Below are 13,530 nucleotides of genomic sequence, written 5' to 3' on the forward strand. Positions count from 1 at the left end.
ATTCTGCTTATTCAGAATGGATATCAGATCTCTAAGAAATACATGAAAAACAACAGATATTCTGGCAAATAGTCTCTGAAGCCAAAGCCTTTGAAGTGGAAGCTGCAGAATTTGAAACACCAGTTTTTCCATAGCCTAGACCTTTCCTTCTATAGCACATGGAGTATTAGAGCTGGAAAATACTGGGGGAGGGGTCAGCTTTAAATCAACTCTTATTTAAATGAATTATTTCCCTTGGGGGGTCTGAAGAAGGAAGATGGCAGGTAACTCAGATGTTGGCACTTTTAGTCTTGCCCTGGAACATCAGCCTTAAAGAAAGCCCCACAGGTTCTCTTGACAAGCATGCAACCCTGTTCTACTAATTACTACCCCAGAAAAAATAATTACATTGTGCAAATACCTACTTTCCCTCAAGACCACATCCCCAGGGCGAGAGGTTTCCTGCATAGGGTCCCCCCCCCCCCACCCATTTTCTCACTGGGTCAGTTCTTGCCCTTTGGCCATCTGCCTTCCACTATTCCCTCAGTATTCCTTTTCTTTTGCAAAACCTTCCACTTCTCACTCCCTCCACCTTATTCATCAGATAAAACCCCAGCTCCTGGTGAGCTCTACTTTCTCCTTCCCCGATCTGATTCCCGATTTCAGTAACTCGGTTGCTGAAAGTGCATAGAAAAGTGCAATGGAGCTCGAAGATTCAATTTAAATACATGATCTCCAGCTTCAAATGGGCACTCAAAACTGCCCAGCAGGCCTTATATTTTTCTCTTGTTGGCTTACTTACCTCTTCCTTGAGAGGGCTATTTTATACCTTCTTTTCTCTCCTGAAGCCTCCTACATTCCTTCCTCTCTACTCTCCGATGATGACTTCTCATTTCATGGATAAAATTGAAAAATCATCTTCCTTTCACCAAACCTGCAATCTTCATTGGAGCCCATTTTCTCTTTCTTTGCTCTGGTTAAAATGGAAAAGGTGCCTTTCAGCCTCCCAAAGTCAATCTCATCTACACGCAGCCTGGATTTCATCCCCTCAAATACTGTTCTCCCTTTGGTTGTTCCCCCTTTGCACATTATCAGTCTTTCTCTCTCTTGACTGGATCAGCCCCACCAAAAAACAAACATGCTCTATCGTGTTTTATGAAAAGCAAAACAAAAGAAAAAGTCTCTGCTGTCCCATAGTGCTTTTCATGAACAACCTCATTTCTTGAGTCCAGAGCCAAATGCTTCATAAATATAGTTGTCCACACATTGGCCTCATGCTAACTTTCCCCACTTGAACTTGGCTTTTGACCCTATCCCCACACCAATGATTTCCACTGGAAACATGCATGCCAAAGTTTCCAAAGACCTATAGGATGCCAAATCAGATGGACAACCTTCAATCCTCATGTTGTTCAGTTTTTCTGTAGCAGCACCCCTTCCTATGTTCTCTCTCTGACTCACATGATTCTCGTTCTTCCCTTTCTCTGGCCTCTTAGTTACACTGTTCTCAGGACTCAATCTTAGCTGCTCTTCTCTTGTCCTGAACAATCTCATCCAGTCCAGTGGCTTGTGGTTTTTTAAAACTGGTTTTCGTTTTTATCAAAGAAGCCTAAGCACAGAGTTTTAAAATCAAAGAATACTGGTAAATGTCTAGTGGCATTATTCTCCCCAAATCAAACATATCAGAAAACCTGACAGTTCCATATCTTCTACTGGAGTCTTTACCTCCTTAATGTCTGCCCTACTGCATCAATTCAACCTGGTTCTCCAGCACCACTGACATCTCATGACTCCCCTTCAGCACTCTCCTGTGCTATGTGAAATCTTTCCTGACTGGATCCCTTTCTCTTTCTTGGTTTACAATCTTACTTTGCTTAAGACCATTCTTCAATAGCTTTTTTTTTCTTTTACTGAAGTGTAGTTGACTACATTCAATACCTTTTTAAGGAAGAGTACACCCATTTGAGTCCTTGCAATTATGAAAATATATTTATTGTATCTTTATTCTTTTGGTTCACAATTTACATAGAATATAATTCTATGTTAAAAATCACATCCAATCAGAATTTTGAACCAGTGGTCCATTTTCTTCTAATTTTCAGTGTTGCTGTTGAAAAGCTGATGTCACCTTGATTATTTTTACTTTGTGTGTCATTTTTCCTTTCTATCTAGAAACTTTAGGATCTTCTATATTTGGGTTCTAAATTTCACAATGGAAAGTACCAGGTCTTCTTTCATTCATTGTGCTGAACACACGATGATCCCTTTTAAGATGAAGAAATGTGGGGATGCCTGGTGGCTCGGTGGTTGAGCTTTCAGCTCAGGGCATGATCCCAGAGTCCTGGGATTGAGTCCCATAGTGGGCTCCCCATGGGGAGCCTGCTTCTCCTTCTGCCCATGTCTCTGTCCCTCTCTCTGTATCTCTCATGAATAAATGAATAAAATCTTTTTAAGAAATGAAGAAATGTATCTTTTAATTTGTGGGGTTTTTTTATTGAAACAGATTAGTTGGATGGTTGTTTCTTGTATTAATCTTCTGATTATCTTCTCTTTTCTTGTTTATTATCTATCTTTAGTATTGCTTTTATAGGATCAATAAGATTGCCCCTATTTCATCCTCCAACTGTTCTACCGTTTTTAAAAATTTGATTGTCAGATTATAATCTTCAAAAATTCTTCTTGATTTCCTTTTCCTTTTTCATAGCATCCTGTCCTTGTTTTATGGATATCATATCACTTCTTACCATTCTAAGAATATTATCATTTGACTTTGGGGGTATTTTTCCCACCTTCTCCTTCTTTAAAAAAATTATTTTGTTCTTTTCTTTCATTTTGGAGATGTTACTAAGATGTCTGCTTTTTTTGTTTATTTATACTCAAAAGACAGTTCATAAAAGCTGTTTGTAAGCTCTGTGAGCTTGGTAGGGCTTATCAGTTGGTGTATTTTGTTAAAATTGCAACAGCCTGACTTTTTTTTTTCAATTCCTGCTATCTGTCAAGATCTTTTCCATCTCAGAAGCTTTGGACATCAGGATCTATTTAGAATGCACACACACACACTCTCATCTGAAGCCTTCTTAGCCTTTAGATCTTGGCTTATATAGCACTTCTTCATAGAGGCTTTCTCTGACCATCTTATTTATTTATTTATTTATTTATTTATTTATTTATTCATTCATTCATTCATTCATTCATTCATTCATGAGAGACACAGAGAGAGAGAGAGAGAGAGGCAGAGACACAGGCAGAGGGAGAAGTGGGCTCCTCGCAGGGAGCCCGATGTGGGACTCGATCCCAGATCCCAGATCCCAGATCCCAGGATCACACCCTGAGCCGAAGGCAGACACTCAACTACTGAGCCACCAAGGTGTCCCTTTCTCTGACCATCTTAACTAAATAAAATAGCTTTCCAGGCTGCTGAACCCTTCATTTCTTCTGCCACCACTGTATTTTCTGTGTGAGGAGAGAGGATAGCTGCTGCCATTGCTGCTTCCACTACAGTTTAAAGGAAACAGGTCTGAAACAAGGTCTTACCCACAAACACTTTTGAACATAGTGACCACCACATCTCCAAACATCAAGTCCACCTTCATTCGCCAACCTGTTTGACATGTCAGGATCTGTGCCAAGCAGGACCAGCATTAAAATAGATATTAACACACATAGACTCCAAGAGTACTGGGACTATGAGTCACATGTGTTGGAGTAGGGTAATCAGGATAACTAGTAGCTGGTTGGAAAATTCAGCTGGGATAAATACAAGGCAGTATTTGAAGCCATCAACATCACAAATAATGAAAAAGTTGTTAAAATTCGCAAGCCAGTTAAAGGTGAAATAAAGATTTTGGAGAATTTATGAGGCAGTCCCAATATTATCACAATGGCAGATATTGTTAAAGACCCTGTGTCATGAACTCTTGCCTTGGTTTTTGAACATATAAACAACACAGACTTTGAGCAATTGTACCGGATGTTAACAGACTATGATATTCTATTTTACATGTATGAGATTCTGAAGGCCCGGCATTATTATCACAGCATAGGAATTTTGCACAGAGACGTGAAGTCCCATAATGTCATCATGATTGATCATGAGCACAGGAAGCTATGACTAAGAGATTGGGATATGGCTGAGTTTTACCATCATGGCCAAGAATATAATGTCAGAGTTGCTTCACCATACGTCAGAGGTCCTGAGCTACTTGTAGACTATCAGATGTATGATTATAGTTTGGATATGTGGAAATTGGGTTGTATGCTGGCAAGTATGATCTTCTGGAAAGAGCCATTTTTCCACGGACATGACAATTATGATCAATTGGTGTGGATAGCCAAGGTTCAGGAACAGAAGATTTATAGGACTCTATTGACAAATACAACATTGAATTAGATCCACATTTCAACTATATCTTGGGCAGACACTCCCAGAAGCAATGGGAACACTTTGTCCGCAGTGAAAACCTGCACCTTGTCAGCCCTGAAGCCTTGGATTTCATGGATAAGTTGCTGCAATATGATCACCAGTCACGACTCGCTGCAACAGAGGCCATGAAGTACTCCTATTTCTATACTGTTGTGAAGGACTAGTCTCAAATGGGCTCATCTAATATGCGGGGGGGGGGGGGCAGTATGCCTGTCAGTGGTACCAGTGCCAACCCCATCACCCCTTGGACCTCTGGAAGCTTACCAGTGATTGCTGCTGCCAATCCCCTTGGGATGCCTGTTCCAGCTGCTGCTGGTGCTCAGCAGTAACGGCCTCTTCTGTCTCCTGATGCCTAAGCAGAGGTGGGGGAGTCTGCACCCTCCTTGATGCAGCTTGTGCCTGTCAGAGATAGTTGAAATACTTGGAAGTACCATGTCGGAATCATTGCTTGTGGATTTATAGTAGTTCAGTCATAAAAAAAAAAAAAATTTATAGTGGGCTGATTTTTTTTTTTTTAACTCAAACTTTTCACAACTTGGGGATTTCTTGTAAAATTACCTGCAGGTGGAATATTTCAAGGACATAACTTTCCCCCCTTTCAAATCCAGTTTCTCATCACTAAAAACAAAGATGAACCAAAGAACCAGCCTCAATCCTGGCTGCTGCATTTGGGTAGAGATACCTTCCCATGTGCACCACTGCTCCCCCACCATCACACACTTTGTGGGGTTTATATCTTATGCTCTTCTCCATAGATTACAAAAATGTAGCTTCTTCAAGAAGATGGAAAGGAAGGAGGAAGGAGGACCCAACCTATAAGAGTAGTGTACTGCTGGTCACTTTTCTCACTTTATGCCAAGTGCTTCAGTGGGGTTGTTCTGGTGAATCTAGTGGAAATATGTCTTAGTTTCATTGAGATGCTGAAAATCTACCCAAAGTGCAGACAGGTCCTAAAAACTTCTGTTCAATATGAATCATGTCTTACTGAACTAACCCTAACCCAACTCACTTCTACTTTTAGTTTCAGTTCAGTTTAAAATTAGAGTATCTTCCTTCCCAGGCTCCTTACCTTGGTTCTCTCCCCTTTCATCTCCCCACATGCTCTATTCCTTGGGCTGGTGAGGAAGAGGAGGGAGGGAAAATCTTTTTTGAGTTTTCTTTGACTTGGCCATTTTGAATTCAGTTATTTACTGGGCTTAACTTACTGCTTTTTACAAAAGAAAAACATTGTCTATATAGGTTTCATGTTAGCAACTCTTTAAGAGCTAATGGAAGATATGGCCATACTGAATTTCATCTCAAGCTTTCTACCTTCTTTTCTTCCTTTCTTCCCCTTCCTTCACATGCCATCCAGTGAGAAGACCTGCTGTTCAGTCTTGTAAATGTATCTGAGAGGTAGGAGCAGAGCCACTATCTCCAGTGGAACTGAAATGGTAGACCTGTAATTGTGGGAAAACTATAAACTCTCTTGTTACAGCCCTGCCACCCCTTGCTGTGTGCGTATATACATATATAATAGTTTGTCCTTCATATATGAAAGATCCAGTGTTAGAATTCTTTGGTGTAAATAAATGTTTGGTTTTATTTAAAAAAAATAAAAAAATAGCTTTCCATTATTCTCTCCCTGTTTCCTTCCTCTATAATATTGACTACAATTTAATTTATACAGTTGGTGGATTTAGGTGTTATGTCAGTAAGTACTTTCCTGTCTGTTTCCTGTTGTCTGACAATAACCTCTGTGTGGGCAAGAACTATTCTATTTTGGTCAATTTTCTCATGTTATGGCTTAGAACTAAAATACAGCATGCTCAATAAGTATTTAATTAATAAATGGATGGATGGGTTAATGAATAGATATTCTAGGTTTTGGCTCAATCTCTGTCATAAGTAGTTCTGTAACCTTAGGCAAGTCACTTAAGCTTCCTAAGCTTTGTTTTATTTAGCTTCTTCACACTTAGAGTAACAGTGCTTATTCTACCTATAGATTAATTTATGATGCTTTTACATCGATGAAATAATTAATGTAAAAGTTCTTAGTAAAAAAGCTTATATAAATATGAGCAATTATAAACACTGAACGTGGCTTACTCTATCTTTTCTTATTTCTTTTCTTCTTTTCATATTGAAACCTCAATTTAACACTTCAGGGATCATACCTTGATAGCACCTTCTATGTGGTGTTGTTATTAAGAGTTCTTTTTAGAACCAAATTAACTAAACTCTTAGACGTGATTCAAATCAGAGATGGTTTATTCAGACTCCTGAGCAAATAATATCATAAGAAGGTTCCAGTTTCTAGTTCCATGAAGGGAATGAGCAATGTCAACTCTTTTTCTATTTTCAAGTACAAGGAAGGAAGAGATAATAGAAATTTCTGTTCAGGCATGAGGATTAAATTACCTCTGTATTTGTACCATAATTGTCCTGTAATACTTGCCAAACTAGCCAAAAATAATGATATCCTATTCTAGTAAGTGTATGGGCAAACTAGAAGGCTTTTTCACTGCTGATAGAAATGTAAATTGATATAATCCTTCTAGAAAGTAATTCAGAAATACATATAGCATGCCCTAAAGGTATTTATATTTTTTGGTATCATAACTGTTCTTCTGAGAAATTATCCTAAGAGAAAAGCCCAAAACTTAGAAAAAGCTATATATCCAAAAATTATTTCAGGTATTAAATGTATAAGCTCTTAGAGATATCATATGTTACCAATAATACATCAAAGTTTAAGTAAATTTATGATATTCAATTAGTAAAATATTATGCAGCCATAAAAGTGAAGATTATAAAAGCTGCAGAGTAACATGGAGAAATATTTATGTTACATATTATAATACCAAATTACATATATGCTTTGTTACTGATTTTAAAATGTTTATATTAAAAGAAAGTTTAAATAAACATGATAAAATGCATCCTATTTAAATGGTAAAATAATGGAGGAACTATTTTTTCATGAGTACCTGGGGATTGGCCATTTAGTCAAATTGCTCGGTATGCCTGAACTTCTGAAAAAGGATCTACAGAAAACTCAAAAGGAGGAAGGGAAAATCACCTTCAATGAGATGTTAAGCTTCCTAAAACTAAGATATTGCTCTGACTTTTCTTACACTTCCAAAAGAGCCTAACTTGGACTGGGCACACAGTAAACACAACTATGATTATCAAATGCACACTATTCATCTTCCTTGGCCCTGGTTCTAATTCTTACATAGTGTAGGACTGAACATCAATGAAGAAATAAACAGGCCTCTTTCTTTTAAGAGTATCTTATGATCCAGGGGAGTGAAGCAGATGTCTCTAGCTCAGGGGTAAACACTTTTTCTACAAAAGGCCAGATAGTAGACCATGAGATCTCTGTTTCCAATAAAGTTTTACACAGAGCAAATGAATGGGTGTGTATTCCAATACAACTTTATTTACAAAAACAGGTGACAGGTTACAGTTTCCTAATTATAGCTAATATATTTTCTCCTTCTGTGCTTTTGGTGCCTCCATTTGTCATTATTGTTCAATTAGTTCCAGGTGTTCCTCACTTTTTTAAATAGCTCCACCTTCCACTCAACGTTAAGCCAATTTAGTGTCATATCATGAACACATCTTCTGGATCCTTGCTTTTCAACGGCTGACTGACCTGCAATATTGGCATCACTGGAAGCTGGATAAAAATGAGAATCTAGGACCCCGCTCCAGATGCACTGAGTCAGAATCTGCATTTTAACAAGCTTGTGAGGCAATTTATATGCATATTACAGTCTGAGAAGCTCTATTTTAGAGGACAAACCACAGTTGTCTGTGTAAAGCTCTCTATAATAGCAGTGATGCTCTGTGGTTCTTTGAATAAGTTGGAGAGGCAAGTAAGTATTGCCTCTTAATTCCTTATTTGCCTAAGGAATTAAGAGCAAGTAAATATGTTGTCTCCTGTTCTCCCTCCTGGATGACTCCTCAACTTCTCATTGCCTCCATTAAGACAGCAAAAGTCTACTGACAAATGACAATGCCAGGGGCTTTCCTTTTCTTCCCAAATATAGGGCCCATCATTCCATTCTGTCAAAGGCTGACCTCAGCTATAAAATAATACTTTCACATTCTCTTCATGTGGCTCACCAACAAGGTACTCAGTCCCTGAAATAAAGAGGGGGTGGGGATCTTCCTGTCTCTGTTCTATGAGGCTTCTGGAATGGCTCTCTGCCATATGCTTCTCTCCTAGGTTCTTTCTCCCTTGGAACTTTCTCTTGGTTTCTCACACATGGGAGTTCTCCAAATTGGTGCCATTTTCTTGGACAGCCCTTGTCCCCTTGTACATATAGAAATTCCTGATCACAGGCATCCTACAGAATGGGAGAAGATATTTGCAAATGACATATCTGATAAAGGGTTAGTATCCAAAATCTACAAAGAACTTTTCAAACTCAATACCCAAGAAACAAATAACCCAGTTAAAAATGGGTAGAAGACACGAATAGACACTTTTCCAAAAAAGACATTCAGATGGCCAACAGACACATGAAAAGATGCTCAACATCACTCATCATCAGGGAAATACAAATCATAAAAGCATGATGAGATACTATCTCACACCTGTCAGGATAGCTAAAATTAACAACACAAGAAGCAACAGATGTTGGTGAGAATCCAGAGAAAGGAGAACATTCTTGCGCTATTGGTGGGAATGCAAATTGGTGTAGCTACCCTGGAGAACAGTATGGAGGTCCTCAATATGTTAAAAATAGTACTACCCTACAATCCAGCAATTAATTGTACTACTGGGTATTTACCCAAAAGATACAAAAATACAAATTTAAAGGGATACATGTGTCCCGGTGATTATAGCAGCATTATCAACATAGCCAAACTATAGACGGAGCCCAAATGTCCATAGACTGATGAATGGATAAGGAAGATAGATATATATATATATATATATATATATATATATATATATATACCCCACACAGCAATCAAAAAGAATAAAATCCTGTCATTTGCAATGACATGGATGGAGCAAGAGTGTATTATGCTAAGTGAAGTCAGTCAGGGAAAGAAATACCATATGATCTCACTCATATGTGGAATTTAAGAAAGAAAACAGATGAACATATGGGAAGGGGGGAAAGAAAAAAAGGATAGGGAGAAACAAGCCATAGAGATTCAATCATAGAGAACAAACTGAGGGTTGATAGAAGGATGTGGGTGGGGGATGGGCTAGATGGGTGACGGGCATTTGTTACGATGATCACTGTGTGTTGCATATAAGTAATGAATCATTGAATTCTACTCCAGAAACCAATATTGTATTGTATGCTAACTACTGAAAACTTAAGTTAAAAAAAAAAAAAAAAGAAATTGCTGATCACACCCAGGGCTCACTATTTCTTCTTCTTGGGGCTTACATTCTCTTCAGGTTCCCATGCTCTTGGACAATAGATATAAATAATGGCAAAGCACGATTTTTCTTCCTCCAGTTTCTCTTGTTTCTTTTTTTTTTTTTTCAGTTTCTCTTGTTTCTTAGGTAAACTTGTACATCATACCTTCAAACCATTTCTGTGTCCTAGGATGACAAAAGTTTTCACTCATTCAATACATATGTTTTGGATGATTTATATGCCAGGTACTGGATTAAGTTCTGGGAAGAAAGACACATTTGACACGTAATTTTTCCCTAATAACACCTTGTATTTCACTGAAATCATGAGTAAACTAATGCTGGAAATCAGATTATTAAACACTGGAGGTGTTTTAGTATGTGACCAAATCAGAGGCTAAATAATTATATTGATCACTGTCTGACTTAAGGTCAGCACTGCTCCTAAATGGAGTGGCAGTGCCTAAAGTAACAGGATTTTGGAGATTCTTTCCCTAAGGCTGCATGAGTTCTCCCATTCTCTGCTTTGGTTGTGGTATATGTAATGTAAATGTGCATAATTTGGGCTCATATTAAATCAGATTCTGTTTTCCATTGCCCTAAGAAATAGATTATAGGTCAAAACAGCTTTTATGTGGTAGACAAAGTAGAGGGTGGCATCATAAAACTTGGGTGAATGAATTATGGCTCAAAGGCTAGGAATAACAAAAGATTTCTTAAAGATTTCTAACCAGCAAGGAATTATCCTGGGAGTGTTGAGTGTCAGGTAGGAGATGGACTAGCAAAACTCTAAAGCTGAATTTATGTGAATTTTGACGATGTTTTTCTTGTGATTGATCTTATTCACCAGGACTGATTACATATATATATTTCCCTCTTTGGTTGAGGATCCTTCTACTCAGTATCTCAAAGTAAGTTTCAAATGACCCTTTCAAAATCTTAGTGTAGAATCTAGATGAGAAGCCTCCAAACCAGGAATTAAGAGCTATTGAGTATACCAGCATATCTATCAGTGGAGAGGTTGGCAACAAAATTTATAATTATCAACATACCAAAAATACAAAAATACCTTTCTAAAACATAATGGCAAAAAAATCAAGCCATCAAAGTAATGACTGCCAGATCTCACTGTGAAAAACTTCATTTTTTTGTAGTAAAAATACCGTGAAAACAGCTGTAAAATGTAAATTAAAGCTGGGAATTTTTTTTTTTTGCAAAATTCATGACAAGATTGCAGATTATATATTAAATAATAAATACAGGGATCTTACAAATCAATAAGAAAAATCCAATACTCTAACCTAACAAAGTTATATTAATTAGGGTAATGCTCGCAGTTGGAACAGCAAAATATCGGTGGCTTATTGCAATAGAAATTCTTCCTTACTCTCATAAAGTCTAACACATGTAAATATTCCTCATTGGTGGAAAGCTTTTCTCCCTGTAAAGACTCAGAGCCCAAGTTTTTTCCACTTGTGGCTCTGTTATTTTCAACACGTGGCTTCCAAGATCGTTGCATTCCAGGGTACCAAACAATGGAAGAGGCAAAATCTAGAGGGTTCATGTATGGGAGTTTTTGTAGGCCTGGCCTGAAAGAACACATGTCATGTTTACTTATATTCTGTTGGTTAAAACTAAGTCATGCTCACATGGGAATAATTAAGTGCAAGGAAACTAAAAATATTATATAGCTGTGTGTCTAGGAAAAAGAGGAAATGGTTGGTGAACACGTATCTAGTCTCTGTCACAGTCAAATGGCATGTCTTATAGGAGCCAAATTTCCTTTATATACATCCACACACACATAAACACACAGAACTAGATTAGTCTCAATTTAAGCCATCACCCTAAGACAGCAGAGGTGAAAGCACCATGTAGAATCTGCAAAGAAAGGGTTCACAAAACAATCTTGCAACTCAACCTCTCGTATAAAAAGAATCTTAAGTTACAGATGCAAAGTGGATTTATTGAAAGAGAAGAGAGCTATTGATCTTCTATGAGGCCAATCCTTCTCCTCCCCAATTTTAAGCTTAGGAAAGAGATTTCAATGAGACAACTTGGAGAACTTAATTTATGTCCTCCTGAATGTGTCTGACTCATGCTTGAGAAGCCTAAAAAGAAAAACACTGGAGTAAGGAGCTGACAAAGGAGGGCTGGGGTTACAGCATAGGGAGTAACTTCACTCCCTCCACAAAAAGATTTGTTTCTTGTGGGTGAGGTTTGAGGGCCGTATGCCAGGGAGAACTGGTGAGCAGTTGTCTCAGATGCTGTCCAAACACGAGACTTGCAGTGAAGCAAGCTGGAGATGGCTGTCAGATCTTAGAGGCTCAGAGAAGCATCTTAAGTGACCGGCCAGAAAAATGCATCCACCTGTACCAAGTGAGATACTCCCAACAAAAGGATGGTATGGGGATATCCAAAGAACCCATAGAAATGCTCTATGACTGAAAGAATGAGCTTAAATACTTGCCAAGACCAGATAGAGCTGAGGCCAACTTACCAGCATCAGTCAAATAAGAATTCTGCTGTGTCCCCCTCCCCTTCTCACTCCTAATACTCCAGCTATGTGGGATTAGAAACCAAGTGGGCAGGTCAGAGGAGAAGTAGAAGGTGGAAAGAAGGAAAGATGAAAGAAGAAAAGGCCCCCTAACCACTGCAGGTAGTGGATCAACTAAAAGGCAAAGAATGTGGGAGGGGCTTGGCCTTTAAGTGAAGATTGAAGTTTATATTATTACTCCGGGATGGACATTAATTACTGACCCAAACTGTTCTGTGACCTAGAGTGACTGAAGGACTTCTCTTTATCTAAGGTGACTTGGTTTTTATCTGAGGGGGAGGATGAGTGAGCTTTAATGTGCTCTGTGAGACTGCACACTTTCAATCACACATATAGACAGTTGTGAAAAGATAATGACAACATGTTAGCAAGAAGATTCTCTGGAGGGTTGGATTGTGGCCAAATGAGTTTCCTTTGTATGTTTGTGTATGTGTATGTGTCTGTGTCTTTCAAAGTTCCCAGAGTGCACACTGCATTTACCACACGATCAGGATATATTCTATGGTAAATTGGACATAATTGTGAAATGCTATAGATTGTATATAACTATAATATATTTTGCCATCTTCTCTTTTGCAAGGTAACTATTTCCTGGGTACTTCACCTCAAAATTGTTGAATGTAAGGGACATTTCTATTTGATTTATGGACATTAAATTTTAATGGCCATATTAGTATCCATCTGTCTCAGAAGTGTCAGTTTATATGAATTGAGTGGTCATTTCACAGTATGTCCATTTCATCTACCTTTTGTCCTCCAAACATCTGCCTATAGTTTCTGTATTTACTCTTTTTCTGAATCCTTATTAAAGTTCTGTAACTTAAAAGAGGAAAGATTTGCACCCATCTCAAACCCTACATCATTCAAGAAGATTTCCATCATATCTGTAAATCTCTTTCCCTTCCTGACTCCCATAGTAAGTGAATCTGGACCACATGACAGAGCAACGAACTACACTTTTTGACTCTTTCTTGGATGTTGGCCTTATTCTCTTAACTAGATGGCAATTTTCTTGAAGCCAAAGAATGTTTGTATTCCTCCAAATGCCATGAGCCCCTAACAACCTATTGCTAAGCACACATTAGGTAGAGAGACAAATTTTTTGCACTGCACAGATTTACGTAAAGAAACATTTCTCCTGTATGATAGCCCTTGAGGTCTTGAGCCACTGAAAAAGTTTTTCTTAGCCACAATTAGAAG

At 38.2% G+C, this 13,530-nt stretch overlaps 1 pseudogene; it reads left to right on the forward strand.

The window, feature by feature from the left end:
- Positions 1-3,589: 3,589 nt before the first annotated feature.
- LOC100686151 lies at positions 3,590-4,731 on the forward strand (annotated as a pseudogene).
- Positions 4,732-13,530: the final 8,799 nt, after the last annotated feature.

This window comes from Canis lupus, chromosome 30 (genome assembly GCF_011100685.1).
Source record: "Canis lupus familiaris isolate Mischka breed German Shepherd chromosome 30, alternate assembly UU_Cfam_GSD_1.0, whole genome shotgun sequence".
In the NCBI taxonomy this organism is placed as follows: Eukaryota; Metazoa; Chordata; class Mammalia; order Carnivora; family Canidae; genus Canis; species Canis lupus.